A 27,183-nucleotide genomic window follows, 5' to 3' on the forward strand; every position below is an offset into this window, starting at 1 on the left:
CAATTCTTCACGTGCCCCAGCTCCTATCTTCAAGTACTCTGCAATTCACAGCACCCTAATGGCTACACAACACAACCCTGCTGGCTACAGCCCCTGCAAAGGAATATCCTAGTCTAGTCTGCATTAGCGAAATGATCTCCACCACACACTTTTATGCCAGCTTCTGCTCAGGACACATCTTTCTCTGCCAGGTTGGAATAAAACTCACTGGACCAGGACTTCTCACATGGGAAGAAAAAAAAAAAAAAAAAAAAAAAAAAAGAGAAGTCATTTCAAAAGGCATGGAAACAAATATGGAATTAAGCAAGGAAACAAGTCTGGATACAGTGAGACAATCCAGAGCCTTGAGAAGTAAAAACAACTCGTCACACATCAGCCCCGGTCACAGGCTTCTGCTCCTGGATTCTCCCTGGGACCACTGCCACCTTGGGCCATCACCATGGCAAGTCACAGAGGTGCAAAGAAAAGCCAACTGCCTGGCACGGCTGGGTCCAGGGATGCTGTGCTGACTAAAGTGAAGCCAAAAAGCCTCTGTTATTAGCTATTCTGAATAGCTACCCTAAAAAATGCCTTCTGTAGACCTTCTGTTCTGCTCAAAGGCGGAGGGACCTAAATTTGGATCTGTCTGCTAAGCCTGGCACATCTCTGCAATTAAGCTCACCAGCAGCAACAACAAAAAGCCAAGTGTGGGAGCCAGCAGAAAAACAAAAGTGTGGGCTGTGCAGTTCCAAGGTGGAAGAGAGGTTTGCCTCCTTGCTGGCAAGAAAAACACACTGTTGTTCCAAAAGAAGAGGAAAAAATCCTAAAACAAGACAGCAAACAAAACAAACCTGACCCCACAAGCTTTAGGCACCCTCCTATTGAGGTTAATTATGCACAAGCTGAACTTTTCCAAGGACACCACCAGGCTTGGACGGACAAATCCCACCAGCACAGGCAGGCTTGCTGAGAAGGCATTTAAGGTGAGGAAGATACCGTTTAAAGCCTCCAGTCCCACAGGAGGGGAAATTCCCAGACTTGATGCTTGCTAGGACACATTCTCCTTTCACCGTGGTACTCGAGAAGCGTCTCCAACTCCCCACTTTTCCTGCCCACTGCACACAGTCAGTAGGCTTGGGCCCCTCCAGCTTTTCCATAACCCCCTTGAAGTGGCTGGGGAAAGGGGTAGAACAAAATATTAACCTCTTTCCATCCGCCGGGGATGCTCACAGCACAGCCCAGCACATAGCCTGCCACGTTCACATCTGCTCCTATTTAATGTGGTCCCTCTCAGCAGGGCTGCACCCCAACCAGCCAACTCCCAGCCTGGGACGATGCTACCGGCCAGCTCAGCGCATGCTGAACACTCAGATTCATCCAAAAACTTAAAACCACTTCATGCCTTTAAAGTCGGTGATGCAGTCTCTTGCAAGCCACTAGGAGACGCTCAGGCCAGGTCCAAATTCAGAGGATACAATTTACCAAAGTGCATCACGCAAACTTCTCATCTGGGACTTCCTAATTTCTGTCTGAAGAAGCCTCTTGTACCCACACCGGTGGGTGAGATGGCTGTGGTCCTGCAAACAGTAGCAAAGCCCATTCTGAACTGAAAAAGTATTTTCCTAAGGCAACCAGAAAAACAGTTTGATGAATGCCCTTTACCGGGGAAATTACCATTTTCTAGCCAATGTCATTTTTTGTTTTGCAGGCACAACCTTCTGTCATTTCAAGCCCAGACAGCTGGAGTGCCCTGACCATTGTTCATTAAATTACATGGGACCATTTTCCTGTTACCTTTTTCCATCCCTTCTTGTCTTTTTAAGGTAAAACTGTACATTCCTGAGACAGTGAATACTTGTGGTTTTAAATAAACTAGGTCTGTGTAATATCTAGCACAATGGGGCTTTGATCCCAGATCAGAAGCACTGGGTATTACCATACAACTAAATAATAATACTCAACCCGGATAATAACAGAAGCCTAGATAAGCAAGTCCCAGCAAATAGCTGCAGTGGGCAATTGCTTGGCAGAAAAGCAAGCACAAAAATGAAAAAATAAAACCAGAAGGATTAGAGTGAAATTGCAAACTTCCTCTTGAATATTCTATTAGAGCTGACAAAAGACTCAAAACTCTGAACAGAGTCTCTTTGTACATTGTATTTCCTAATATCATTTTCTAATAGCTGGTTAAGCCCTCCGACCCGATAAGCCACGGCAGAGCGCTATCGGATCTCCGCTCACACAGATTCAGGCTGTTCTCTCGGGTACGTGGGCTGCCTCAGTGGGTAAACCAGAGCATAAATTACAGAAAGTGACTGAGCACCCTGTTCCCTGTCACTTGACTTTTCAGTTGTATTTGTATAAAACCACACAGGACAGCAAAATATTTTTGCAAGTAGGAGGCATTTAACCACTGCAGGACAAGTGAGGTTGAAGGCCATAAACGCGCCACCAAGCAAACCTTGCTGTGAGGCAGCAGCGCTGAAATGGGGCCAGGCTTCCCCCAAGCAGAGGGGAAAATGCTGATTTCTGACAAAGCATTTCCAAATTTGAGCACTTGCTCCCACACTTAGGCATGAACTGAGTCATTCCTGCATTGCTTCCAAGCAGTACAGGCAATCTATGAAATGCTTTAATTACTTCTGAGATATTTGCATGAAACTGGGTGATGCCCAAGCCCCGCTGACTCCATCAGGGCCTCTGCTTCCGTTTCAGTGAGGAGACCTGCATGGTACAGTCAGGCCTCAGGGCTCTGGGCTCCTCTTTGGTCAACATGAAGACAGACGGGACGAGCTGCCGCTTCAGATACTTCAGGCTGGATCATTTTGTAGATTTAACTGTGCTTGCTAGGCCCAAACTATCTGATCTTGTTGCCTTCTCCTGTAGTAGGAGTTCTGCTACTGATTTTTAGGGGAGTGCTCCCCAGGTCTCATTTCACCAAGTTCCCATTGAAACTAGAGCTACAGGAGAAGAACTGAAGCCACGGCCCTCAGCAAAACCCTTGAGACACGACCCTGAAGCCCATGAGCCCAAAGGGGCCTTTCCGTGTTTGTTAATGACGGCATCAGTGGAAGTATCAAGCAAAAACTACTCCTTCACTAAAATGCTGCACCTAAAGAGGCTGATCTTAAGCTAAACAACCTCACTCACCTGCCTCCTCACTTTTCCTGAGCAGTTACCAGCTCAGTACCATGCAGGCAGTGCTTGCTAACCTGGCAATGCTGTTTCACAGACTCCAGTCCCAGCTGGGTTTCAGGCTCTCAGGGTGCAGACACCCTGCCTTTTGCAGTAGCCCAAAGGACATTAAGCACAGCGAACCAGACCCCTCACGGCAAAGCACTGCGGCACCCGTACTCTGCAGTGGTAATTTTCAGGCTATTCAACATGGAGAACACCCTGGCAGAAAAAAATAACGTGGTGAGAACAGCACGTAGAAGTACACAAGGAGAATGAGGGGGGATTTTTATTTTTTAATTCTCTCAAAACAAACAGAGGAGAGGGAAATCACAACAGTTATGCTGCCACTTTGGTTAATTAACTGAGCGGTCACTGTGCTCAGCCTCTGTGCAGTGCAAGGGAACCCAGGCTTTGCTCCCCTTCTGCAGCCAGGCTCTAATGAGGAACGCTTTCCAGTTCTCCCATCACCCCTCCAAAGCCTTCATTTTCTCTCCTTGCACTTGAACATCAAGGGTACACCTTGGCGTGACACTGATCTGCATGCGGCGCGATGTCTATCATTAGGGCCTTTTCTCACAGCTGCTACCAAAGGAAAATCAAACAGGGTTCCTCCCAATTAATTCTGCAGCTGAATTGGCTGGAGGAGTCAATACTGAGCACAACAACTCTTCCCTACCACTACAGAATAGATCAAGACAAATGCCAGGGCTCAACTATGTGATTTATTCACATCAGCAAACACTTGTTCACATAAAAGGGCTCCTGATTTCAGTAAAATCACTCCTGCAAATACGCAGGCTTCAGTGTGAGTGAACATTGCAACAGGAAGGCTAAAAAACAAGAGATGAGGGCACAAAATTTAAATCACTAAGCCCACACTTGCAGTACCTCGCATTTCTCCTCACAGAGCTTTTTCTCCTTTCTTGCCTCCTGAGGTACTTTGTAGCCTTACTCTTAAAAAAATTGCCAACGCCAGCTCTGAGAAAAATACAGTGACCTGACTGCTACTCTTAGAAATGCGAAGAAATTCAGATTTAATTCTGCCAGCCGCTGCTCTGCTGAGAAAAGGGAATATCAAACCTGATCAGACTTCTTAGAGAGCTGCACAATAAGACATGGTAGGCTGTGAGCTAGCAGGCTAAGCTTCAATAAAGTGAAGAGTTGCAAAAAAAAAAAATAAAAAAAAATCACAAGTATTTTGGTCTGAAACCATATGGACAGCTTGGAATTAATATGCTGGCTGGCACCTATCAACTATGATCAAAGGTGTATTTTAAAATTCACCATAGCAACACCAGGATCCAACCACTCACTGCCTATTTCTGAGATGAACAGAGGGGGGGAAGAAATAAAGAAGCTAAGTCACCATTAAATGCATTTTAACATTTCTGCTCCTCAAAGCATGCCTCATTTAACAGAGCTGCTGCAGATATGACAGAGGGGTGTGAGGAAGAGTGATGTTCAGCCAGAAGTTTGCCAGCTGTAGCTATATTTTGGATCTATCTTGAGTTAGCTCAGCCCCAAAGCTGCAGAGATGCTCTGCTGCCAGTGCCCGGGTGGGTCGCAGCTCAGCGTCTGCTCAGCACCACTTGTCTCACCCTGGGGAAGCTTAATGCTGGGGCTGTCAGAAACACAAAAGGGGAGAGGAGCCTTTGTTCCGCAGCAGTTACAGTGTGGAGATATCGTGTATGGAGAGGTCCAGAAAAAAACACAAACAGAACTGCAGACACATAACAAAGGAGCTTCCTTTTATAATGCAGATCGAGGAAAAGGAGATTTGCTTTCCATTAAGTCCCAGAGATAGCGAACAAAGGATGGTGAGCTCGAAGCTAAGAGACCCCATCCCACATACACCTAGGAGTTTCTTTTATAGGTATACTGCCAAGTCAAACATATTTTCCAGATTTTAATTCTCATAAGTGATCTCCAGGAGTCCTGCTGCCAATTCAGGCACCCAAATACATGGAAATATTTGTTACTGAGCAAGTCTGCCTGGGACACAGACCATGCTCACATCCAGAAGTGGGCACTGAAGGTGGGAAAGACCAACACCATCTCCAGCTACAAAGATATCACCTTCCTAGAGCCCATTTTTACTTGGCATAATCAACTTTGGGGTCCGTGTTTAAACTGGTTTCTGACAGCATTTGACTGAGCAGCAAAAGCCAGACAGCAGAAGATGAAGATTGTTTCTTAATTCAGTTTGTGCCTCGCAGAGGACAGGGCACGCAGCCAGATGGAGCAGAGCCTGCAGTACATTTTCCCGGGAGTTGTGCAAGGATGAGTCGACAACCAACAACTTAAGACTACACCAGCCTGTTCCAGCCCAGCAGGAGCAACTTTCTACTTGCCAATTGCCAAAATAATAAACTATAAAAAAAAAAAAAATCAACAAAACCCTGCAGATTAAAGAAAAAAAAAGGATTGCAGCGTTTCCTCACAGCAACCAATTGCAATACCATTTGCACGGCACACTGAGTGCTGAAGAGGGGCTCCGCCACCACCCCTCAGGAGCTTCAGTTAATTTTAATGCTCTTGCAGCTTCTGCTGCATGATGTTGTGAGGTTATCAGTCAGTGCTCCTGGTTGTCCTAGTGACATTTACATCAGGTTTGCCCAACATTAGGAAAACATAGAAAGCTCAAGCTGTTAGTAAAACATAACCTTTTCAGCTGAAGGCTGAGAGCTGCTTCTGATCCACACGACATTTTACACCAGTAAGAACTTTATGAGCAGGGGATTTGGGAACTGAGGTCAGCTGGAACAGTCCCACCAACATCTCTGCAACCCTTATCCTGCAGGTCTGGTGATATATGGGGTGCTCGTGGAGGTCTGAAGGCCTGACAGTGCCTCCTCACAGCAGACAGGGCAGTAACCTCCCAGGGGACAGAGAGAAGCTCCTGCAGAGGGTGTCCCTGCAAAAGAAAGCTCTGGAAGCAGACGAGATGCTGCTGAACTCCTGCCCTCTTTCAGAGGCCATTAAAGGTTTTAGGGGTGTTGCACAGAGCTGACGCAAGCTCTGGCATGGTTAGATGTTTAAAGCTTCCTGGCTTAGAAAGGTATGAGCAAATGGTTCACATGGCAAACAATTCCCCAAGGCCAAGCCGAAAACACGCTGTAATGCTAAGGCACAAGTACTGACAGGGGCACACGGCAACTGCACAGCAGCTGCCCAGCCTCTTCCACCCACACCCAAGGCTAACACTGGTTACCATTTTCCCTTTTGGGGCAGTAGGGATTTTTTTCTCTCCTACAGAAAGGAACATGGGTGCAGATTCCTGGCCTTCAAGCTGAGTAATGCAGGACTTTCCAAGTGCACCACTGCCGGAGGAGAGACACCACGACTGGGCTCCAAAATGGGAATTCTTAGGGGCATGGACTGCAACAAACTGGGCTTTTACACGGGTCAGAAGATGAGGGCCTAATTGCACTGCCATGGCGTCTGACACTGAGTTAAGGTGCATAAGAAAATAACCAGAATAGCTCAGTCTGAGTTGAATTTGACCAAGCTAATGTGACTCGCAGTTGACTTCAAGCTTTACACACAACACAGCCAATCTTCTACAGACTGTATTAGCATAGTGGTAGGGGTGCAGGAGAAAAATCCTCTTTTCTTCCCCTAAAGTTATCCTCGGACATGAAGCTTTTATTGAATATCTTCCCAGAAATACTCTTCCGTTTACGTGTCTCATCCTGGAAACAAGAGCTGCTGGGTTTCCTTTGACTTACTGGAAAGGGATGTTGGCATTTGAAATGGGTGCTCACATGACATTTCTGAGAAGAAAATTGCCAACATTGCCAACTTGCTCAGAAAAAGCCACTCCTGCGCGTCCTTCAGTGCTGGACAGCCAGCCTCTAACAACCACGCAGCCACTTCTCTCTGCCACTCCCTTGGAGAGCTGCAGAGCGCTCACACCCTGCCTCCTGGTAAAGGGGAAACCAGCATTTACATTCATACAAAACAAAAAACAAGAACCAGGAGTGGAGGTGGTTAAATACACACATTTCCTTCCACAGAAGAAACTTGTGCACATTGAGCTAACTCAGGGGAGTTGAAGACAGGTGAGACAGAACAAGAACTAGCAAAACAAACTGTTATCTACCCACCCCTTCATACCTGAAATGAATCAAAACAGGAAAGATTCCAAGTCTAAAAGGAAAAAGCTTATTTAGAGATTAAGTTTATAAATGAAAGTCTGCTCTTTGTGTACTTTGCTGCCAAGACAATTTTCAGTATTCTACATTTCCTCTATGATCTTTGTGGGTAATAACTACACTGAGAAAGCATTGGAGCACTATCTGCCATAAGTTTAGCAAGAGAACACAAATATCGAACTCCAGTTTGGGGAAAGTAAAAAGCCTTCCAGTTTGTCCTGGAGCACAGAAGACCCGCAAGAACAAAACTAAGCTCTGATGTTTGCGGGTCAGCAGTGACCTCAGTGATCCCATAACAACAGTGTCCCGCTCTGCTGGGGCCAAACTTGGAAGCGAAGTGACAGCCCGCAGCACTTCAGCCCTAGAAATCTTACACCCCACTTGTGAAAGGCCCTCAGACAGCCTGTCTCCTCCAGGCTCCCACACAGCACGCAGGGCAATGACTTTAACACCAGGCTGATTTCTCCAAGGCTGCTGATGGGCCAATCTCGTTCGTAAACACAAAGATCCAAACTTGTGAACCGTAATTAGTGAGATTGCAGATGAATCCAGATTGGGGAATCAAGTTCCAGGACAGGTTTCACTCTGGACTATCTCTTCTGATTTTCATAAGCAGTTGGACCATAGTTTAGTTTCAGCTGAAGGCAATCCAGTTTGCATACTCTGGGGCTGCTCCACAGCATGAAAAAAAAAGCACAGGCAGCGGAGATCACTCAAGAAGCAGAGACTATCTGCAAAGCACAGTCTTTATCTGAACCACGACGCTTCTGGAGACACCCTGAATCCCCTCCCACTGCAGATGCACAGCCCGCAACCTCAAAATCAGATGACACCTAAAGTATGTGCTACACTCACGTACGTGCTATCATTCCAGTTGGGCAAGCATGCGTGTAAAAGCAGGGAGTTGGTTTTTCTTTTCCTTTCTGAGCCCATTCCCATAATGCACATATTGGTCACGCCTTGCAGCCCATTGAATTAACTAAGATTTAGAAAGTCACCAGAGCTGGGACCTTGAGACAGGGGAAGTCAGAGCTCCCTGCTGCTGACACCACACACAATTTCTGCACGGTATCCATACATGTTGGATTGCACAGATAAGATGAAGGCAGAGCACCCACTATCCCAACCCAGTCACTGAAAACAAAGACACGACAGCCAGAGCTGCAGCTCAAGCCACTATAAAGGGGTATGGAGCTTCAGGTGTAACTGCTCTGCAGGGGCTCTCCCACTCCCTGCACACAGCATCGCAGCAGGCAGAGAGCGGAGAGCATCCTAACCCCGTACCGGGAGGCCCGTGAGCTGCCTCTTGGTTGCCTGCCTTGACCACAACTACTCAACTGCACCTGCACGCCTTTGGCTGTCAAGCAGCAAGGCAGGAGCCCTTCCCCCTCACCGAGCTGCTCAGGGTGAACCACCCAGACTCTTCCCGTCATACTGTAAGACACAAAGCAAATAAATTTAAAAATTCCGCGTTTCGTGGAACAAGAAAACAAAAGCCTATTTTGGGAGACAAAGGCCTGACATTTCCAAGGGACGGATCTGTGGTCTTTGCGAGGAGTCAGCCTTGCAGTTTGCAGCCCACGCTGCAGCACTCCAAAGCTACTCACGCCGATTTGCCAATGCTGGTATTTGTGTTTGCGTGCTTGGCACTTCTGGGCTATTCCAGGACTTCCCCCAGTGCTGACAGTACACATTCTTCGCCACGCGAAGAAAGGGGTGACCCACTGCCTCAGGCAGGGGGAAACACAGATAATTGCTTTTGAGAAACAACAGCCACGTTTCTGGCTCGTGGGGGAACAGCTTGACCCTGCTCTCCCATCCAGCAGACCACAACAGCTACACGAGCTCAATGCAGCTGCGTGCTGCCTGGTATTTGTAAGGAATTTGACATTTAGATTCTGATTTTTTTGTAAAGAGTAAAGCCCAATCTGTTCAAAGACCTGCTTTATCCCACTGGCATTGCCCTCTTGCCCAGTTGGCTTCGGTGCACACCACCCAGCACGGCCATGCATTCCTGTTTAGCGGCAGCAAAGGGAGCCCCAAGACCCTGTCCCTAAAGCCCCCAGGCTCATCCCCTCCCAGGGACGCTGTCTCAGCTTCCTCAAAGCAGTGACAGCTCTTCCGATCATAAAATAGTTAAAAACACCCAAACACCACATCAAAAAACTGACAATTGTGCTAACTTCTAAAACATAACATTAATAGGCTTTCCCCCCCCTGGATTTAGCCTGCTTTTATACAATTACAAGGTGTCTGTACTCACAGCTCTCCGGTGCTGGCAGATCCCTGTACAAGTGAAATGCGATGGGAAGCCTGGCTTCAATTACAAGCAAGCAGTGGGGTATTTCCACTTGAAAAACCTTACTGTTTGACAACAGCGTTTTGCCCCTTACTGAACGAAGCCCTTCAGGTTTTGCAAGGCGTTTTGTACACACTCATTAAGCTTACAGTGCTCAGTGACAGAAGGAGATTTCATCCCCAACATGCAGAAAGAAGCCTGAAACACAGATGAACAAAAATTACTTACAGATAGGGTAGAATGGAATCAAGTGGTGACTTTCCTTGGATGGATCAGCAGTAACGAAAGAAACTGCTGGGAGGCAGCTCCCCCAAGAAATTGACTGTGAAGGGCTAATTCAGCCAGCTGGGCTGGAGAGCGCAGGGAGGAGCAGAGGAGAGAAGAGGCCGGCAGCCAGAGCACCCAGCTGCTGAGGGCTGGTGACAGCACCCGCTAGCTGGGCTGCCAGAGCGCTGCACACCCACTTTGGCCAAAAGCTGTGGGTCTCAGTGCTTCTTTCCACACTGCGCTGGGCTCCAGCTACCCTTCCTATTTGAAGGGCCAACCTATCCAAGTTGTTCTTTGCAATAAACAAGCTGTTAATGCTCAGAGATAGCTATCTTTAAGGTTATCAATTCTCTTTTACATGCACGCTTTCCAGGAGAAGCCAGTGCAAAGTGTATGATGGCATTGACATACTGAGGTCTCCTTCCATCAAGAACGTAGATGGAAACAGATAACAAAGTCAGTAACATCCACACAAGAACCTTCTACTCTCATCTGTATAGGAAAGTGAACACCATCACTGCCTGCAAACAGTACCATTTATACATGCTGGCATTAACAAAAAAAAAAAGCTAGATACAGATACCATTATATTCTCCTTCAGATATTAAAATGCTACATACTAAAATGGGGGTGACTACACAGCAGCAAGGCAAATGAAATGAGATAGAGGCATCTCCTGGGTTAGCACCACAGGCCATGTGTCTCACAGTCTGCAGCCTATCACAGATTTATAGCATTATTTTTCAGAGACTAAAATGAAATGTCAGTTTCTGGAGAGCCAATATAATGTATGTGCCAATAACTGGGGGAGGGGAGGGAAATATAACCTAAATATGAAGTGAACTGAAAGTGATTTCACAGATAGCAAACAAAATGACTATGAGATGGTGTCTGGTTAGACAGACAGAAGGCAGAAAGAGAGGAAAGTGACCTTGTGCTGCACAGAAGAGCGATTCATATGTATGAACCAGATACCCCAAATTACCAGCTACTAGGAAAAGAACTTTATTGCAAATGCAGCTCAACCTCCAACACTTCACAAGTGCTGACTCAACCCTATCTGTAAAATGAGAAAACATGGACAAAATAAAGTCAGTCACCTTTCTGAACTTGACCATTTCCCACCTGATAAAAACGTAGCAGCGTATAGAGCCAGAGCCCCAGGAGGTATAAATCAATAAAGCTCTGTTGTCACCACGGATGGCAGAAGGTAACAAATTTTTGCAGGAGTTCCTCTCTTACCAAGCTAAGCATGTATGCACACATTGCTTCATCTCCTCCAGCAGCATGCATGCCATGCATGCACGTGGGCACAAACACAAGCAGGTTTCAGAAGCCCACCCCTGCCCTGCTGAGTGTTTCAAACTATGTGGTCTTATCTCTGCTCTGGTCCTGTTCTGGGCACCAAGGGGAGAAGACTGCATGGATGACAGAGATGGAAAAAGCTCTTCTTCACGTTATGCAATAAAGATGTTTTCTTCTAGAGCTTTAAGCTGCAAGACTGACTTTCACTTTCCAAACAGCTCCAATTCCTGACCTTGGCACAGCACCACAGAGGACTTGCTTCCACTCACACGGATTAACTGTCACCGAGCAACCCACCCAGGCTAATTGGCACAGCCACTCCTTTGCTTCAAAGCTGGCGCTCGCTCATCTAGTTTTCCTTCCTCCAGTGAGTACATAACACACAATCGTGTGCACACGACGTATAATAGTGACTGAATTACCACCCTACCAACTGGGCAGGGCGTTATCCTGAATAACGACTGCCAGTGCCATCAGGAGGTGGAAGCATGGCGCAGTGCCACACATCAGCCAGCCACAGGCACGGTGCCCCCGTACCTGATGCAGTTCAGCTCGCTGCCACGCGCTCGGCCCACCTCCTGGGAACAGAGATGGAGCAGCCCAGGACCACTTGTAAGCTGGATGCGAGGTAAGTGCACTGCTCCTAACCGCCTCCTGTGGACAAACTCACGTTCACATCCTTATCTGTATGCATCTACACAGTTTACATTGCTTAGGTCCAATAAGTTGTTCTCCTACTGAGCAAAAAGCTTCCTCTGGCACTAAAGCTACCATTCATAAACTTGAAAGGTTTCGGTAGTGTTTAAAAAAAAAGAGTTGGTCGTGTTTTAACTAGGGCTGCTATGATTTGCTGTTTCATAATCAATCTCAGCATTTTTTTTTCCTTTTAAGCACCAGGGGATTGCTTTGAAAAATCTTTGTTTGTAAAACGGGGAAAAAAAGCTTCTCTGGTTGCAGAGAAAAGCTTGGAAATGTGTGCTGAATGCAAGCTAGCATTTAGAAAATGTAATAGCAAAGGGCTCCTTAACCCCCTCATTCCTGAAGTTGGTTTTCAAACTGAGCTTCACAATTTTTTACAACATTGGGATCTCAGACTGGCAATACTGTAATGGATATCCAATGTTATTCGTAATAAATGGATGGATGAGCAAAGTATTTCTTGAAAAGCATTGTCCCCGATGTTTTGACTACATTTGCATACTAAAGCTTTAGTTTTGAACATCTAACTGTATGCAATCTGTCTCTGCAGTCTTGAACTGGTTTCTGTGTTATGTCACTTTGGGGAAAAAAGCTGGAATAAGGGGTGGAAGCTCTGAAATTGTGCAGTTTTGCCACTCTCCCACCAGCAACTTTTAAAGGGCCGTACTTCAGTGCTACACCAAACTACACAAACCCAGGCTTTCCCTGTCCCTCCTCTCACCTTGCATCCAGTGACTGTGTGGCTTTTGGGGATGCCCCTCAGTTTATCAGAGGGAAGGGAGGCAGGGAAGTCAAACAATCTCCTGGGAGAACTTGGGGCCCAGTGCCCACTGCCTTTCAGGGGTTTTTATGTGGCTCTGTAAGCTTCCCTTGGTTAACTCCCAGCCCCTATCAGTTAAAAACAAAGTAGATGATGGAAAGTTAAACACCACTATTGTAAAGCACCTTCTTAATTTTTAGCACACCTCTGAAGCTAAGTAATAGCAATTAACATAATTACAGCACAGCAGCCTGTCTCCATGCTGGCAGCTAGCTGCTCTCCATCCAGCTCTGCTACTGTCTTTCATCACCATCTGAGCAGCATCTTGGCCTCACCAAGGCTAGGGACTTGGGACACTACTGCAGGCTTAACAGGAGCCCAGCACATCAAACATCTTGGTTTGGATGAGTTGAGGCAGCAAGAAAGGGAAGCAGCTAGGGAAAACTTTAGTCACCACCCAATGTAATCTTCCCTGGCATGACCCAAAGATAAGTGGCAACACAGCCCCATCAGGGCCCATAACCATTTACGCCCTGACTTCATTGCTCTACAGTCATTTCTTTTCCTTCATCTGCTCTTTAAGGCTCCACTAGGCCACTTGGTGGTGAATTTTATACAGTGAGTGGGCAATTTCCACTGCAGCACATTACGAACCTCTCACAAACATTCCTCCCTGCTTCGGGGAAGAATGCTCATCCATCAAACACCTTGGTGCCATTCCGGCTTGCCATGCGCCGTAATTATTTGCTTTGGCACAGCAGATCTCTGGGCAGCAGGCAGGCATGCTCTTATTTTCCCCAGCGACAGCATTGAACAAGGAAAGCATATAAATTATAGCAGTCTTGGGACTGCATTCATTTATCCTGCAAAGAATGAGATGTTTAAGTCTCATACTTTTTTAAAAATAATGTTGTGTTGCTGCTCCCATCTTTTCTTGCCTTGAGAAGGGACAGCGCTGAAAACTTATCCAGCCTGGGCTCCTCAGAGTGAAAAGAAGAAGCTTCACCAAAGAAAACTTAATTTCCCACTCCCTTAGTGCTCCCCAGCCTGCAGGAGTCACCCTGGTTATCATCAGTGCCGTATTCCCATGTGTGCATGGCCAGATGCAAGCTCCCTGTTCCTCTGCCTGGTGCAGATTCTGCAGCCATGAGCTGCCTCCACCTTGGCCAGAGGAAGATGAAGATGTAAACAAAATACTGTGCAACCTTGAGCATAATATGCTCCACCACCTCAAATGCAACAGAAGACGACAGTGTTAAAGTGTCTGAACTCTGTATGCTCTGGGGGAGACAGGGAGAGGTTCTCTACCGCCAGTTTTACGCCCATCTTCCATCATTTTACTCTCACAATGCAGCTGCTCTCTTGGATACTGGAAAGTTGAGAAACTCCTAAAAGGGCATGGCCATCATTCGGGGAAACACGCAGCCGTCCAGGTCCTGGGCTGCAGAGTGTGCCCCAGCCTTCTGTCGGTCTCTGACAGCAGTGGTGGGTACGCCGGTGGGAGGTGTGCCCAGGTTGAAGAACTGCTCAGCCAGGTAGCGGAGCTCCGGGAGGAGGTGAACAGGCTCAGGAGCATCAGGGAATCAGAGAGGGAAATTGACTGGTGGAGGTGCGCTCTACCCTCTCTGAGGCAGGCTCACGAGACTGCCACGGCACAGGCGTCTCCTGTTACGCAGAAGACGGAGGTTCACTCCTCCAGCCAGGCAGCGGGAGGAGACCTAGATCAAGGGGGGGAATGGAGGCAGGTGCCTATTCGGGGTGGTAGGCGAGCCCTCTCTCTGCCCACCTCACCTTCTCATCTACCCTTAAATAATCGATATGAAGGACTAGAGCAAGACAATCTGAATGACAAAGTAGACAAACACCCGTCCCAGTTGGAGGGGGCGCCTAAGACAATGCGATCTACACGTCGCATTGCCACATCATCCTTCAAAAAAGAAAGAAGGGCTATTGTTATGGGGGGCTCCCTCCTGAAAGGGACAGAGGGACCGATATGCCGACCGGACCCAACCCGCAGAGAAGTCTGTTGCCTCCCTGGGGCTCGGGTGAGAGACTTTGCCAAGAAAGTCAAGCGCCTGGTACGGCCCACTGACTACTACCCGCTACTGGTCTTTCAGGCTGGTAGCGATGAAGTAGCAACGAGAAGTCCAAAGGCGATCAAAAGAGACTTTAGGGATTTGGGGCGACTACTTAGAGGATCAGGGGCGCAGGTGGTGTTTGCCTCTGTCCTTCTGATAGGGGGGATCGAAGCTGAAAGACGTACTGTTCACATAAACTCGTGGCTTCGAGACTGGTGTGACCGGCAGAATTTTGGTTTCTTTGATCATGGGAAGGTCTATGCTACACCGGGCCTGATGGCACCGGATGGGATGCGCCTCTCTCGGAGAGGGGTAAGGATCTTAGGTCAGGAGTTGGCAGGGCTGATAGATAGGGCTTTAAACTAGAGTCGAAGGGGGAAGGGGCTAAAACCAGGCGCGCCGGTGAAGACCTAAGGGATGGTACGCTAGAATCAGAGGGGCTGTGTGCCAGTGGGGTCCTTTGGTCAGATCCACAAGGTGCTGAGTGTAAGGAGACGCACCTGAAGTGCTTTTACACAAACGCACGCAGTATGAGGAATAAAATAGATGAGCTAGAAGTCCTGGCCCAGTCCCGCAACTACGACATCATCGGCATAAGCGAAACCTGGTGGGATGAGTCCTGTGACTGGGGTGTTGCGATAGATGGTTACAGGCTCTTCAGGAGGGACAGGCAGGGTAGGCGAGGTGGTGGGGTGGCGATGTATGTGAAGCAGGGGCTGGACTGTGTGGAACTTCAGGTCGGCGATGGCAAAGTTGAGAGCCTCTGGGTAAGGATCAAGGGACGAACGAATAAAGGGGATGTCGTTGTGGGAGTCTATTACAGACCGCCTGGCCAGGATGATAGCACCGATAAATTATTCTTTACAGAACTAAGAGAGGCCTCGAGATTAACTCCCCTTGTCCTTATGGGGGACTTCAACTTGCCGGACGTTAACTGGGAGTGCCACACGGCTGACACGAGCAAGTCCAGGAGGTTCATGAAGCACCTAGATGATAACTTCTTGGTACAGGTGCTAACGGAGCCAACTAGGAAAGGTGCCCTCCTAGACCTGTTGCTAGAAAACAGAGAGGGTCTGGTGGGAGATGTGGTGATTGGTGGCCGCCTCGGTCATAGCGACCATGAAGTGGTTGAGTTCAAAATTTACGGTGACAGAAGGAAAAGTGCCACCAAAACCTCATCCCTAGATATGGGGAAAGCGGACTTCAGGCTGCTCAGGGAACTAGTCAGTAAGGTCCCCTGGGAAACTGCTCTTGAAGGCCTCGATGTCCACCAGTGCTGGTCACTCTTTAAGCGATGCCTCCTAGAAGCACAAGATAAGGCAATTCCAAAATATCGCAAGTCAGGCAGGCGGGGCAGGAGGCCGGCGTGGCTGACCAGGAACGTTCTAATGGAGATTAGGCGGAAACAGAGAGTGTTTCGCTACTGGAAGGAGGGCCAGGCGTCATGGAAAGAATACAGGGATGCTGTTCGTGTTTGTAGGGAGAAAGTTCGAGTGGCCAAAGCACAGCTAGAGTTGAAGCTGGCTGTGTCTGTGAGAGAAAATAAAAAGGGTTTTTTTAGATATGTAAATGGAAAAAGGAGAACTAAAGAAAACATAGGGCCGCTCCTTGATAGGGAAGGTCTCCTCACAGACGATGACATATGCAAAGCAGAGATGCTTAACGCCTTCTTTGCCTCTGTCTTCAATGCCGATGATGGGCTTCGGGACCCAGGGTGCCCTGAGCTGGAGGACCGGGACGGTGGGGATGACAAACTCCCAACTGACCCTGAACGTGTGCGGGATTTGCTACTCCACCTGGATCCCTACAAGTCCATGGGTCCGGATGGGATTCATCCCCGGCTGCTGAAAGAGCTGGCGGATGTCATCGCGGAACCTCTATCAATTATTTTTCAACGATCCTGGGAATTTGGAGAGGTCCCGGTAGACTGGAAGCTGGCAAATGTTGTGCCGATTTTCAAGAAGGGTCAGAAAGAAGACCCTAGCAATTACAGGCCTGTCAGTCTCACGTCAGTGCCTGGTAAAATCATGGAGAAGTTGGTTCTCGGACTTATTGAGGCGCACCTGGGGGACAAAGCAGTCATTGGTCCCAGCCAGCATGGGTTTGTGAAGGGTAGGTCCTGCCTAACTAACCTGATTTCCTTTTATGATAAGATCACCCGTATGGTGGACCAAGGGAAACCAGCTGATGTGGTTTTTTTGGACTTCAGCAAGGCTTTTGACACGGTTTCCCATAGGATCCTACTGGACAAAATGTCCACCATACAGCTAAATAAAAACATCATACGATGGGTGAGCAATTGGCTAACGGGCAGGGCCCAAAGGGTTATGGTAAATGCAGCTGCGTCAGGCTGGTGGGCGGTCACCAGTGGGGTCCCTCAAGGCTCCATTTTAGGGCCGGTACTTTTCAATATTTTTATAAATGATCTGGATGTAGGAATAGAGGGTATTTTGAGCAAGTTTGCTGATGACACCAAACTTGGAGGAGTTGTGGACTCAAATGAGGGCGTAAAGGCCTTGCAGAGGGATCTGGACAAGTTGGAGAGCTGGGCGATCACCAACCGCATGAAGTTCAATAAGAGCAAGTGCCGGGTCCTGCACCTGGGACGGGGAAACCCTGGCTGCATGTACAGACTGGGCGATGAGACGCTGGAGAGCAGCCTAGAAGAGAGGGATCTGGGGGTCGTGGTAGACAGCAAGTTGAATATGAGCCAGCAGTGTGCCCTGGCAGCCAGGAGGGCCAATCGTATCCTGGGGTGCATCAAGCACGGCATCGCTAGTAGGTCAAGGGAGGTGATTGTCCCGCTCTACTCTGCGCTGGTGCAGCCTCACCTCGAGTACTGTGTGCAGTTCTGGGCACCACAGTATAAAAAGGACATGAAACTGTTGGAGAGTGTCCAGAGGAGGGCTACGAAGACGGTGAAAGGCCTGGAGGGGAAGACGTACGAGGAACGGCTGAGGTCACTGGGCCTGTTCAGCCTGGAGAAGAGGAGGCTGAGGGGAGACCTCATCGCAGTCTACAACTTCCTCGTAAGGGGGTGTCAAGAGGCAGGAGACCTTTTCTCCATTAACACTAGTGACAGGACCCGCGGGAACGGGGTTAAGCTGAGGCAGGGGAAATTTAGGCTGGACGTCAGGAGGGGGTTCTTCACAGAGAGGGTGGTTGCACACTGGAACAGGCTCCCCAGGGAAGTGGTCACTGCACCGAGCCTGTCTGAATTTAAGAAGAGATTGGACTGTGAACTTAGGCACATGGTCTGAACTTTTGGGTAGACCTGTGCGGTGTCGAGAGTTGGACTTGATGATCCTTAAGGGTCCCTTCCAACTCAGGATATTCTATGATTCTATGATCTCCAAGCCTTGTCCTAGCATGGATGCAGTTACTATCAGAAGACAACAAACATTTAAAAGGACAGGAAAGGAGGAGGAACATGCAGGTTGCATACGAAAAACAAACTAATTTCTGCAAAAGGTATTACAGATGTGCTTGCAGCACCGCTGCCAACATTTCAGTGTTCTCTGCGGTTTTGCAGACCAACCTTGACTGGTGAACTACCAGGAATAATGCAGTGCAGCTCTCCAAGCAACCCCTGATGTGGCCAAAATGATCAGCCCAGGAGATTCTGTAAGAGTTTCTTCCCAGTGCAGTTTACAGTTTTCCCAAAGCACCAATTTTAATCCAGAGAAACACCACCACAGAGGAAGAGGGCAGCTCCACAAAGCTTGGGGAACAATGTATCCATATCACAAAGCAATACAGTTGCTCCAACACAGTTCTGAGAGCAAATTTCTCTTATTGGGAAAGTTCTTTTACAAATTCTGACTTCAGGCCACCGAGCCAGGTTTGGGAACCAGGCACCACACATTCAGGCTGCAGAGCCAGGGCTCAAAGCACCACTTCTGCTTGCAAACAGGACAGGTCCTGCTGTCCTCCAGCTCCTCTGCGTCACACTGTCAGCCTGTGAAGCATAGGTGGCTCACAGAAAACAGGCCCACAGCAAAAGCCCACAGGCGTGCAAAGATAGTGACTTCACGTATTCAAGCAATGAGTACAGCCAGGGGCCTGATTTCATTCCTGTTCCCACCTATTTGGGTTTTTCCTGTGATTTCAGTGGGATTTGGATTGATATATAGAATCTGAAAGACCCATTTTGAGCTAAGGAAATATTGAAAACACTTATTTTCTTTGGGAGGTATTTAGACTGCCTCTCCTGGCAAGGACTGGGCCAAGCCAAGGAAAGTAATGTACTCCTACCTGAGTGGGGCACCTGGGAAAAATAAAGCAAAGGCCCCAGACTGTTGCGAGGCTAATAGACCAAACCTTGATTGAATGGTGACTGCAAATTTTATCCTGAATTTTATTGGTAGTAATAAGTGGAGCTGCTGAAGCATTCTCTGTTTCCTTAGCATCTTATCCAGCAGTCCCTGGAATGTATCAATGTCAATTGGTATTTTTTCCCTGGGACACACATCTATGCTGGCAGTTTCTAGCTTTGGCACCACAACACATCATCTCATGTAAAGGAAAAAAACAACAAGAGAAGCTAAAAATAACTGAATGAAAACAAAAGTGTTTCGAGTGCCGTGAGTTACCCTCCCTTCCTTTTCTGTGACCCTGATTTTATTTCCAGTGACCACTGAGATAGCCTCTGATATTTACATAACATTTTCCCCCAAATAGAAGCAGAAGATATTTTCTTGAATTACATTTATGAAAAATGCAGACAGATATATATACGTGTGTATATATATAGAGAGAGATAGATAGATATAAACAATCCAAAGTTCCAAAGTCTATGAAGATCTAGTGAAAATATTAGAAGGCCAGGCAGACTGTGAGTAAGACCTGAGTGGCAGCCCGAGATGTACTTCCCCTCCACACTTCCCAGAAGCTGCTCATTGAGTCCAGCCTTAAGCTGGGGCGGCGACAGGCCACAAAAACTTCCAGGATGAGCTAACACCACAGTATCTGGTTAAGGAGAAACATGACAGCCATCAGCCAGGCTGGGAAGTTACCACAATCTTGTGCACGCAGGCATTACAGGATCCATCTGCCCCACAGCGCCCTGCCCACTGGCTCCCTTTCTGCTGAGCTCCGACCATCCTGAAATTAGGACCATTTCTGCAGCCTCATTCAAAGGTTCTGCCTTTATAGCTCAGCCTCTGAGCACTGTCTAAAGGCTGTGCTGGCAAAACAAAGTGGAAGCGACTGTATTTGACGCAAGACATATTGCAGAAAGCAGGAGGACCAGCACACAAGCCTGAAGAGCAATCCTGGATACTTTCATAAGGGAAACCGTCTGCATCCTTAAAGAAGAAAGGGTCTTGTAGAAGGAATGACCTTGAAATGTAAGTCATCCTTAGAAAAAGGATACTTTCAAGGTTAAGCTCAAGATTTTTGAGCTTTATGTGCTAAATGTAAACCCTCAGGGTTTCTAAGGTCTGTTTAGGCACCCTGCACAAATTTGCTGGGTGAAGAGCAACACGTTTGACAGAAAACCCATACAATAACAGTGTGTTATTCTGCACAACAAAGACAAGCTTTCTAAATAATTATATACACAGGGCTAGGAAAGCAGCCCTGACAGTGCCTCCCCATTTCTCTTGGGATGGCAGGAAGCTGGGAACGCTCCTTCAGCCCCCGCACAGCCAGCAGCTCACCCCAGCGCAGCATTTTCTAACACAGCAGCTGCTGCCAGGAGCAACATCTGCAGCATCTCGGCACATATGATGCTCTTTAAAGAAGTAAAACCCACTGGGTTGCCCAAGAATGCTTTGGCTGAAGTAATTAAAATGGCACTACAGTACTTTTTGGGGGAAGGAATTCATTTCAAGCAGCTCTGGCTCATTTCCAACACCAATTAATAGAAAATTGAATTATTGTGCAGCTAAATAACACAGCTTCTGCCCACTGAACTTTCAGGTAACAACACTATAAAAGGCTAAAAAAAACCCGACTCACTTAGCCAGAGACCATGCCGGCTGTTTCCCCCAGTGCAGTCCATTCTGTTCTCCCTTTTTTGAAAGTATTTGCATTTAAGTTCCTTTTGAGGGTGGTTTGGCAGCAATAACTACAGCACACAACTCCACTGTCCACTCTAAGCTATGTAATTGTTGTAATTCAGCTTTCTAGGCATGTGTTCTTAGATATCCAAGAAGGGGCAGCAGCAAATGCTGCCTAACAAGACAAAAAAGCCAGCGCTCCCCTGCAAGACCCTTTTGTTTGCTCCCTTGAAGGAAAATGCACCAGCTGCCTCATGTCTTTGTGCAAAACAACAGAACTCCTTAAATTCATGGCACTGGGACTGGTAGCCCTGCATGGAGCTGGCACCTTCCTCTCTGAGCCCACATGCATCCACCTGAGCCCCCAGTGGCTCCAAGTGGGCTGCCAATGCTTGCCCACCGGTCTGCATGGGGTGAGGGCACAGCTGGACAATCTCTGCATCCGTCAGGGCTGTTCAGGAGAACAAGAAAAACTGTGGTGGTTGCAAACTGGGGTATTTCGAAGGGAAAAAGTCAATAGGGAAATCTGGAAGAAAAAAAAAGGACACAACTTGGTATTTTACTGAGTTACTGTAGTTCAGACATCACAGAAGCTTAACAGGTAATATGCAAAGCCATTGACAAAATTAAGAATATTTAAGACCTTGTGAACCAGAGGACAGAAAGATGATCCCAGTGGTCCTCAACTTAATTTCATTTTCCAAGCATCAGCTTCTGATCATTTCTTTTCATTGCCGCATACAGTACTCAAAACTTTCTTCCCTATACCCTTCTTTGTATACCAGTGACACACAGGATACTTGGGATGCTCTAACTGATTTCCATACAGTTGTACCAGCTGGTAAGTCACCTTTTACACAGCTGTAGATGGCTGCAGTTTCATTCCAAGTAAGCACGCTCCCTTTAATAAGAGCAATCAAATGCCAGGATTTGTAGGAAGTAACTTTTTCCCTTGACCTTTTTAGTACTGGCCAAATGTCAGCAGATTATTAAAGGGCAGGGAGCACAATCTATGATAAATAATCTTGTGTTGCTGCACACCAGACCAAAACGCCCCCTCCTCTCTGTCCAGACACGTACTTTGGTTTTCCAAAACAGTTCTGATTTATGAATTACAGATAACCAACAGAACCTGAGCGCCAAGTGCAATACAGTGGGTGAGCAGGGCTTGCTCAATTCCTGGAAGCTTACACAAGGATGGGAAAAGGAACAAAGTACCAGCAAGAACATAGCCTTACTTCTATAAGTGGCAGCTGCAAGATCACTGCTGGCATAACACATGCAATCTTTACCTGAAATACACCATCATGGAAAATTGGAAAAGACACAAAAACCCGCAAGGCTGTCTCCAGGTCTTAAATCAACTGCAATGAGAGATTTAAGGTGTTCAACCTACTTAACTAATCAAAGGCACTTAAAGCATCACCTGATCATGGACTGCAATTACTTACAGGGAGATGTCAGAAAGCTAGAAAAATGAAGCTAGAAAAAAGCCAGATTAGAGAGAAAGTACACATCTTTTATTGTAAAGATAATTACCCTTTGCATACTTTACTGAAGAGCACAAAAGACTCACCACCAGAAATTAAAATGCACTGCACGCATAAGATGCATGCTGCAATTCCGCCATTAATTACTGAACTTCAGGTAAGAATACTGGGCTAAAACACCAGAGCTTGCAAATAAAGTCAAATGAGATGGAGAGAACTGACAGCTCTGGCTTTAAAATCCAGGATGCAAATGAAAAAGGCTGAAGGTCCCAAAAAGCAAGTGCCAGTCTTCCCAACTGAGCCTTCTCAGGCTTGCCCAGCACCACAGCCCACCTCACCGCGAGCAAACGACAGGGCAGCCTGCGCTGCTTGTTGAACGTTTCCAGCCCCTGAACACCGCTTTTATGCTCCACTTCATTCTGCTAAGGTCCATTTCCAAATGAGCCTGAAGAAAAACTGCTCATTGACTTCAGTAAAATAAGACTTTTATTATTTCATGTGCTGTTTCTTTTAGTGATACTCCAAACTAAACGGTACAGATATTTACAATAGTGGAAGTCTCATCTGTAGTTCATCTCAGAGAGGCTCACTGAGCCAAAGGCTTATGGCACAGTAGGATTGCCCATTAAAAATAGTACGGTATAATTCAAGGCTTCCTGCAGGCACCGTCTGTATGTGCAGCTCAGCTCATGCTAGAAACATTATTAAGAGCTACAGAATTAAACTCACCATTTAATTTTTATTTGATGTTGAATGAAAGCAAAGAGCATGACTAAAAAGCAGTAGTGGAAGAAAAAGAGATAGACCTGAAGATTTCCCTCTAGCTTTATCAAGAGAGCAAACAAACATCCTCTGCCTTGGACAGAGTGGGGAGAGGAGGCCAAATAGCCTGGCAAAGAGATCAGACCCTCTGAGTCTTGTAGGTGAACAAAGGTAAATAAATAAAACCACTACCCCAAAGCTTACTTGGTGTTCGTTATATTCATTATGAACCTCATAACAGAGGTTCAGGGATGGAAGCCATCTCCCCACAGCTATACAAAGTCCATGACGGAGGCAGGAGCTAACACTGAACTCCTGAATCCAAAGCCAAACTCCTTAACCACAAGTTGTCCTATTTCCAGTGCCTCAACCTGTCTGAGTCCAGAAATGGCAAACTACAAGGTGAAGGGAGGGAACGGAGAATTTCTCAGGAATATTTCTGACCCACCTAGAAGCAGAGAGCAGCAGTATCGTAGCGAAACTCATCGGTGCAAGGCTCCCATACTGCAGCCCCTGGAACAAGGGAATGAACTTCTAGTGCTCACAATCCTCGGCTTTCTGAAGTTCAAGTGGGGCTGACGCAGACACCTATCAAAGCAGGCAAAAAGCCCCGTGTTGCTTAATGCTTTTTGAACAGGGCACTGGAGAGCTCATGAGGTGAAATCACACAGCCTCTCCCCCTGGAAGCAACTGTTTCACATCCAGCCTGGATCAGAAGTGCCTGGCGCAGTAACACGGGCTCCTGACAGACTTGGAGAGGCAGGATAATGGCCCGAGCACAATTCCCAGCAGACCAGTGCACACAGTGAACAAGTCCCCAAGGATAAGCTTGGCAGCAGTCCTAGGAGGACAGCAAGAGGAGCCAGCAGGGAAGTGGTGTCCTGGCCCCCAGGGTGCCGAGGTGAATTAACAAGGGAGCACACCACAGCCTCCACTTGACAGTTCCTGCTTCTGAAGACAGCCCAGTGAAATCCTGTCCCAAATAAATCACTTTTATCTGCACGGAGAGGCAGGGCAAGCTTGCAGCAGCTCGACGTTCACAGGTGAACACTGCCATTCCCGTTGGCGCTAAGCATGCCCAAACAAAGAGCCGGTGAACTATTCCAGGGGGCCACAGCCCCGCACACGCTCCACCTTGTGATCTGGCAGCCAAGCAGGGGAGCCAGAGGGAAGCAGCCATCAGCACAGGCTGCCACAGCTCCAGCCTGCAAGAGGGACCTGAGCTGTCGCAACCCGCTCTGAGCATGGAGCAGCAGCCAGCTCCACCTTACCCTGCAGCATGGGCAAAGCACAGGAGGGACTGGAGCCTCTGAGGAGCCGTGTTGTGACCCACGGCCTTCTGAGCTGACTCCTGCAGCAGCATTTTGGGCCGTGCACCTGCTTCCATAGCTCCAGGCTGGGCTTGGAGTCGCAGTCAGGTTCTTCGCTCTATTTCCACCGCCACTTTCCCTCCGAGCGCCTGCTGTTTCCTTACGCAAACTGCCGCAGCCCTGAGGTGCAAATGGCAACAAGGTCTTCTAGCAACACCCAGGAGGCAGCAATAGGTCATTAAGGACCACATTAGGGCAGATTTCCTTTCCAGCTGGAGCAAACCTTCAATCTCTTTTTTCTTTCCCTGTCAGAGCTATGGTAATACTGCACAACTATTCATTATCCTCATCTTAGCTAGAAAAGCCCCTTTCAATTTAGCACTTAATATAATTATGGAAAATTAAATAGTGTTTAGAAAAAAACCTTACTTTTCCAGACCTATTATCTTACCTCTGCGAAACTATCAGTTAAAAGTGGATCTAGCTATTAAACAATGGGGTTTTTTATCTATTCAGTGAGCAGAAGAGTGAGTTATTCGACTGAAAATCATTTAAATTCTACTTCCAAATTCAATACTGCATCTTCAAGGGAAAATGGTAGAACCTCAATGGTAGCACAGTGTCCCTTTCACATTGTGGAAACCTGAACACCAATTCTCTGTTCGCGTTCATGCACCACAGTGGAGCTTCCTTTTTTCCTAAGACGAAAAGATTTGTATTTCACTAAACAACAAGGCAAGTAATTGCCTTTATGTGCTTTCAGCAAAAATTCTCTCTGAGATTTATTGTTGACTTGATTTCTCTTTAAGACACATGCAGGACAAAAGCAATTGGCTGCTATGAAGTCAGTGGGAAAACATACTGAATCCCAGGGGGTCAGGAGATCCAATGTGGGAGATTTCCAGGAGGAAATCAGGTAAGAAGCCACATGCATTGACTACTGACCCTATAAATGTAAGTGGTAAAAGCTTGGACTATCCAGCTCTGCAAGCACTGCCTCTCACAAACAGTCTGGTTCAATGCAGTCAATCTGACTTCACTTGCGAGGACAAATTGCAGACATTCCTTCTAGGTCTAATTTAAGCAATTAATTTCTACACCAATATTTGGGGGAAGAGGGGAAAAAAGGCAATGCATCTAACAAGAAGTACCTAAGAGGCAGGTATGTCTTGGTAGGGTCAATTTGTGTTCTCAGTAATCACTCAAACACTGGCCTGCTGGCCTGTAATACTTCAATTGATATGAGAAGCATCATTTTGAACACAGAGCAAGCATACCAACCACAGGGAATAACATACTAAGCAGGAAGCATCCTTATCATGTTGTTGTTCAACAATTGGAAGAACATTACCAATAATTAGAGCCAGCTCCAGAACTGCTCTCTGGCAACCATGGATCTTGTTGGGAACAGCAAGGTTTGTATTAATACAATGAAGTCAAACAACAGCAGCTTTATAGCAGAGAGCAACACTGTATGTTTCTGGGAAAAAGAATTGTTAGCTCCATGGGAATTATTGCAGTTAAATTGCTTCTGAGTCATGTCAGTTGTTGCTCAATGTCTCTCACTTGGTGCCTACCTACTGTTCATTTCCTCATGAGGATGCACCTGTTCAGAGAAGAGGAAAAAATGGCATTGCTGCACCCTCTTAGCTAAATGAGTTATCATTCAGTATCTTGCTGACAAAATGGGATTCTTTTCATTTACATCACAGAACAGCCCTGCAGAAGCCAAAGGCCACGCCACAGTAGTCACTGTGTGAACTCACAGCAAGGGAAAGACCTAGACACCACAGGACCTGTAATCCAGGCAGGCAAACCAAGACAAGAAAGGCATGCGCAGGTGACATGACCTTCTCAGGGGCGTCTGTGGACAGAAAAGGCTTCCACACTTCTCAGGCGTGCTCATGGCTACAGCATCCTCCTTCACAGTGCAACTCATCCTCTTGCAACAGACAGCTTTCAGCACCTACGCTGAGGGCTCCGCAAGCCACAACGTGAACACCAGCTAAATAAAAGCAGGGTTAGGTGCCCGACAGTCTGGGTTTCACACACACAGCCTCCAGCCCTGTCCGTAGCCAGAGCTCCCAGGGTCTACTGCAGTGCGTCGGTGTGTGACTAGGCGAGCAGAGGGTACTGCAGCCTGCCTCCCGTGGCACTGAGTAACAGGAGAGCGATTACAGGCAACAAAGCCTGCATGGATCATCAGCCAAAAACTTATGGCCCATTTGCATTCAGTGAGCCTGAACTGAAAACAAAAAAAAACAAACCAGCCCGTTGGTATTCATAATTTTCAAAGTGTCTCCTTTTCATGATGGTGCTGCTGACAGCAGGCCAAGGAGGCTGGACCAAATTAACAGATGCTAAGAGAAGAAAGATTTTAAACCAAACTCAAAGCCATCAAGATTGCATTTTTCATGCCTAACACACTCAAGACCCGCTCTCGACTGACGAGAACAGAGCACCACAAAAGGCAGCTTAAATTACTGCTGTGTCCACTGGTGCTGCGACTGGTGTGGTGCATTCAGCGTCCACTGAAAGCTTCATAATCCAAGTGAGGATTTAGTACTTTATGGGGAAAAACCACTGGCATTGCTCAGACCTGAACAGTCTCTGACCCACATATGAAAGGAAAGGTCATGAAACGATCTGCAAATCCAGATTTCTTTCCTTAGCAAGGTAAGGAGAAAAAAAGTTATTCACTATCAGTGACCATCAGGCTCGCAGCACTGTGAAAAGTTATTTTTCCCCCCAAAGCAGCACAGCAAGAAGAGGCAGAAAGATTCATTTTAGAAAATGTAAATCTCGTCTATTTGCATCCGTGCCAGGAGCTTACCAGAATAAACCCCACTGGCCCAGCATTAATTCCAGTGGTAATTTCACATTCAGCTTCCAGGGATTTTA

General features: G+C 47.2%; 1 protein-coding gene across 8 annotated transcripts in view; it reads right to left on the reverse strand.

Annotated features, from left to right (window-relative positions):
- Positions 1-27,183, reverse strand: part of OSBPL5 (oxysterol binding protein like 5) — a 177,902-nt gene that overhangs the window by 104,090 nt on the left and 46,629 nt on the right. Inside the window, exon 1 of one of the 8 annotated variants that reach the window (XM_084522455.1) lies at positions 23,421-23,502. The exons of 6 other annotated variants lie outside the window; for them this stretch is intronic. The gene's annotated coding sequence lies outside the window, so the exon portion shown is untranslated. Of the gene's footprint in view, positions 1-9,837; positions 9,923-23,420; positions 23,503-27,183 lie in introns of those variants that run through there. One more of the 8 variants, XM_084522456.1, reaches the window with a different exon arrangement.

Source organism: Aythya ferina, assembly GCF_964211825.1.
Source record: "Aythya ferina genome assembly, chromosome: 5".
Taxonomy (NCBI): Eukaryota; Metazoa; Chordata; class Aves; order Anseriformes; family Anatidae; genus Aythya; species Aythya ferina.